General features: G+C 37.3%; 1 long non-coding RNA gene across 2 annotated transcripts; it reads right to left on the bottom strand.

The window, feature by feature from the left end:
• Positions 1 to 272: 272 nt before the first annotated feature.
• LOC141609140 (uncharacterized) lies at positions 273 to 3742 on the bottom strand. 2 transcript variants are annotated; one of them, XR_012527243.1, is made up of 4 exons: positions 3631 to 3742; positions 3464 to 3531; positions 1950 to 2036; positions 273 to 546 (listed from the first exon to the last, which is right to left on the bottom strand). It is a non-coding gene; the product is annotated as an uncharacterized LOC141609140 (long non-coding RNA). The 2 variants fall into 2 exon arrangements; XR_012527244.1 differs by lacking the exon at positions 1950 to 2036.
• Positions 3743 to 5653: the final 1911 nt, after the last annotated feature.

Genomic DNA, 5653 nt, shown 5'->3' with positions numbered 1-5653 from the left:
AGACTCGCCAAGCACCTTGCTTAGACGAACAAGCTGTTAGCTTACTATTTGGAGAAGATCGATTTTTTAGAGCCGCGCAGGATGAGATCATTACCATGATACTTCAAGACGATCACTTCAACCCTACTGCATTAATCACAGAAACCAGTTCGAATCAACAGAAAGGATGGAGAAAGTCGATCTTGTGACACCCTCATTTATTGCGGAAAAGTAAACACGTAATTCTAGAATAAAACTGCATGGATATGTTTGTAATAGGTTCATTATAGTAAAAACCTGTAATTTTTAAAACCTGAACCTGTTGTAAAGATATCCAAAAGGGAAGGTGTCAAACATGCAAGGTCCAAAATAAATCTCATGAATGAAATATCGCTAAAGTCGCGAAACAAAGTTATACAAACCAAATATGAGAAAGGGAGACATATGTCCCTAAAATGTATGTGACATAAAAAGGGTTTAAGGGTCACAATAAAATAAAACCAGTCTAGGTCCCAAGGTTACTTTGCTCGCTAGCTCGTCCATGTACCCCATATATGCATCACCTACCTGTCATTCGCATTTTATACAAATACGAAAGCCACAGTCAGTGGGGAGTAACTCCGAGTTCTCCCAGCCACGAAATGTCATAATTAATATAACATGTAAACATAAGAATATGAATATGAATAACACATAGCCTTAGCATATAGATGCTAGACAATCGTGCTTATCATGTGAACAACAATATAACAACACATAGTCCTAGCCAGTGAATACTAGACCGACTCATACTACACTATCATGTGAATCACATAACATCCAGGAATCCAAACTCTATCAACCATAGCCGGCTTGCATCTCACCTTCTATGATTCATAGAATCATCAAACAAGAAAGGGCAATATATCAAAGACAGGCATAAGTTCTTAGTCCCGTCAATAGTCACTCTGTAACTCGAGTCTATACCACGAGGTAGGGAAGGTAATCGAACCGGTATCTTGGCTCAGAGGTTCTATCAAAACATGGCCAAGACACAACACAACCCTAGCCTAAAATCTGCGCAGACCTAGACATGCGGATACACACCACCACACCCAAGACCCACAATTTTTCTAAAACAAAGTGAGTACCCTAAGGAGTCCACCAAAGGGTTGGCTAGTACTTAAGCTGACCACTTACTCTCAAAATAAGTAACGAGGTCATGCCCCAACTTGGATATAAACCCACCAAGTCAGGAACACAAAGGCTATTAAGCAGTGAACATATACTCGTCAAAGACTATAAAGACCTATCTATGATGAAGGCCGAAATACTCACCTAGGACCTAGTCCCAGCTAGTCCCAGCTTGAATACTTTAGCCCACACCACACAAGACAAGTAAGACACCCACTTAACCATAAGAGGGCAAAGAGTCCAACTTACCAACATAAATGCTAACATTCTATCATGTGAAAGGCTATATAAATGTCTATTCAGCAGACAATCCAACAATATCCTCAATATCAATCATAATCCAAATTCCAGCTAACCGTTAATCTCATAATTCATGAGAACAAGCTAAAATGGCAACAAGGCAAGAAGACTCAAGTATAAGGCATCCAAAGCATCCAACAACCAACATGTGAAATGATAATTACAAATATCACGGCATAACATAAAACATCCAATCTCACCTCAAAGACAAACCCTCGACCCGAGTCCCGCGACGGGTCATCGGTCAAATCGAGGCTGACCGGTTTAAACCTAGTTTGACCAAACTCGTTCGGTCAATCTGGCCCAGCTCAGAGTCTTGGCCTACTTTGGCCCAAATCACAAATTTTATCGCAATATTATTCTCATGCTATTTCCAATTTCTATCATGTGAAAAACGAAAGTAATACATTATCAATCACCTAAACACTTATCAAACAACAAACACAACATCAACTACTAATGTGACATTAATTCGTCGAGTAACTCGGAATAGTTACCTTAAGCTAGCAAAGAGACAAGCAATAAACTTGAGAAAGCTTATAAGACCCAAAATTACTCTTCATCTTCAACCACATATGAGTCACCTAAAATAATTATGTGAAAGGACGCTATTAACGAAGTATCGTTATATAAAATATGAGACGGAAATTAATTATATTTTAATTAAACCAATTTAGCGCCCAAACGATTTATAACCGTGACTAGCCCAAATTACTAAATTTAGCTAGCCCATTTACTAAAATCAAATGAGTCCCACAAAATAATTATGTGAAGTCCAATTAACTCAATGTGTAATAATTAACGAGTTAAGTTATATAAAGCATGAGGCGGATATTAAATAATATTTTAATTAAACCAAACTAGCGTCAAAACAATTTATAGACACGGCTCAAAAGTTATTATGACAACCTCAAACTCGGCCTAACCACCAACTACACATGGCCTCAAACTCGTGACTTAGCTAGGCCACTGTCTAGGCCACGGCCAAGCTACAGCCAGGCCACAGCTAGGCCACTGCCCCAACAAACCACAACGAGTAACCATGAGACGGAAACATGAGCATTTTTGAGACGGTCATTTAAATAATTAAATGGTGGGATTTTATAAGTATAAACCATAAAAGAAAGGTATTAAAATGAACGAATTTAACGAATTGCGTTTTATAAAAACACGAGACGGAAATTAAATAATTTCAAAATAAATTAAACTAGGGCCAAAACCATCCGTGAAATCGACTCTAAACAGTCCAAGAAAATCACCCATACACAACCTATATACATGGTCTCTAGACAATTTGTGAAGCCATCTTAAGACAAAATTTTAAGCATGAAATGGACGGAATTTCTTACATACAATCGACCTAAATCACACCTATATATGTACACATGACTTGAGCTATCAAATTGACTCGAACCAACAACTATTTCAACCCAAAAATCGCGTCCAAAGCTGACCGTTATGTAACGTAAGGAAAACAAAATCTACGAGTTAATACATTTATAAAATGCATTATATTAAATCTCTCATATGTAAAGGCTAACCCTGTGCATTTATGAGAATGGGCCTTTTCTTGACAGAAGATTCATCCAGTTAGATAAGAAGCAATACAAAACAAATTAACGTTTTTGAGTTATCAGTTCACTCTTTTACCATTCTAGAGCGAGCAACACCATGTTAGCTGTCAACTGAGCAAAATGAAATGACAATTGAGTGAATTTAGATTTGAATGTCATCTTCTCCTATTCTATCTATATTTGTCCACGCTTGAGTCACATTTCCACTGTTTTATGTTCAGTTTTGCGTCCGTCTTAAGACGAAATTTCACTCGGTAAAACACACCCTCCATACCGAAACACACATCCAATTAAGCATGTAAAAAGACGAATAATTTCACATATTCCACCACACATATGAGTAAAGCATAAAGAACCAATCTTTAAGACAAATAAGAGTATAAAACCGAGATAAGGGACGAATATCGACACTTTGTCGAGTAACCTATCACCGTTACCTTAAACGCTCCTTATTCCTCGAATAAATGGTCCACAAGGCACGAGCCTCACCCCGGGTCTTCGAATCCTTCATAAAAGGGCAAGAAAACGGAATAAAGAAGCTAAAAGATGACACTTTTATAAGACGGCGAAAGACGAAACCACTACAAAAAGGAGACTTTCTTACCTTAAAAGGAGGAGGAAGGAAAGGGGAAGAGAATGGTACAAAAATTATCGAATTTGGTTGAGAATGGAGGCGGGATCTGAGGTTTAAGGTGACGAAAATGGGGTAAACTGGTTGTTGGTTGCTTTTGTTTTGTTGTCAGTCCTTTCGAAAGGAAGAAAGGAAATGAAGGGGGTGTGGGACATGTTAGGTAGATAATAATAATAATAATAATAATAATAATAATAATAATAATAATAATAATAATAATAATAATAATAATAATAATAATAATAATAATAATAATAATACACCAGCTAGCTTGCTAGCTACTAATTATACGTACGTTTCTTCATCGTTAAGTAATTTCGCTCGTTTTTAAAACCGCCTCGAGTTAATAAAATCGGTTTTTAGTAAAAGTTTCAGTAATAAAACGGAATTAATAATAAATAAATTTAATGAGTGAAAATAAAATAAACTCAGCTAGTTAACGTAAATAATACAATATCAGCTTGAATCGGAATTATTAGCGATTTTTACAAAACTAACGGATATTAATAAAAATTGCTATTTTAGTGAAATAAGCTCAAAATAGCTAATTGGACGGTTTTGTTCCCAAAATCCATCTCGGGTTCGCTTAAAACAACTTTCATAAGGACTCGTAAAGAAACGGAAATTATTAAATAAATAAACCCGAACTAACTTCAATAAATTCGAACTAACTTTAAATAAACTTATTAATGATTATTAAAATTAACGTATCGAATTATGATGAAACTAATTAATTAGCTAAGCATATATATATAAATCGTTAAATGATGTAATTAAATTCAAAATAGCAATTAAAAGAATTTTATTCAACTTAATAAAATACGGGGTGTTACAGATCTAGTGGACGAACAACCAAGGAAGACTCTTCAAGCTCAGCACTGGAGAAGGAGAGATGTTCAAAGGAGAACCAGAAGACGATGAATTCGAGTTAGAGTCAGAATCGGAGTCAGAGTCGGAGTCTAGAGAAGACCCTAGAGAGTCTCCTCCTGTCGTCACTCCCACTCCCCTTGTTTCTCCTAGCTTAGCATCAAGTAGTAACAGTAGTTTGGGAAATGTCCCAACAATTTGTCCCTTTACCGCCACCGACTACCGAACAGATGGCTTCTTTGTTTCAACTCTTTTCAAATTTTAATATGAATAAATCGGTTCGCTTACTCTTTGTGTTATTCTGAATGCAATTCTGTTTACGATGATAATGAGGATGACCCAGACCCAGACTCAATCGAAATACCTCCCTACATAGCCAAAGAAATACTACAAGAGGGGGAAGGAGGACCAGTAATAGAAAACACTGAACCCATCAACGTAGGAACCAAAATAGAACCCCAAGAACTTCGGATAAGGATAACCTTGAGCCCCGCCGAAAGGGCCAGTTTTGTAGACCTCCTACACGAGTTCAAAGACGTTTTTGCTTGGTCCTACAAAGACATGCCAGGGATCGACATGGATATTGCAGAGCACAGAATCCCAATCAAACCAGGTTTCAAACCCGTAAAATAGAAACTTCGTCGAATGAGGACAGAATGGGCTCTTAAGATTAAAGAAGAAGTCGATAAGCAATTCAAAGCCGGGTTCATCAAAGTTTCCGAGTACTCAGACTGGGTAGCTAATATAGTACCCGTACCTAAAAAGGATGGGAGAATCCGTGTTTGTGTTGATTTCAGAGACTTAAACAAAGCAAGTCCCAAGGATGACTTTCCTCTACCACATATCGACATATTGGTGAATAACACAGCAGATCACGCGTTATTATCCTTTATGGATGGATACGTAGGATATAACCAAATCAAGATGGCCATAGAAGATATGCACAAGACCGCCTTCGTAACTCAATGGGGTACCTATTGCTACACGGTTATGCCGTTTGGGTTAATCAATGCCGGAGCTACATATCAACGCACCGCAACCACACTATTACATGACATGATGCATAAAGAAGTTGAGGTCTACGTAGATGATATGATCGTCAAGTCCAAAGATAGAGAGGGGCACATTG

This window comes from Silene latifolia, chromosome 10 (assembly GCF_048544455.1).
Source record: "Silene latifolia isolate original U9 population chromosome 10, ASM4854445v1, whole genome shotgun sequence".
NCBI lineage: Eukaryota > Viridiplantae > Streptophyta > Magnoliopsida > Caryophyllales > Caryophyllaceae > Silene > Silene latifolia.
Note: the sequence above shows the minus strand (reverse complement) of the source record. Positions and strands in the feature narration are given on the sequence as shown.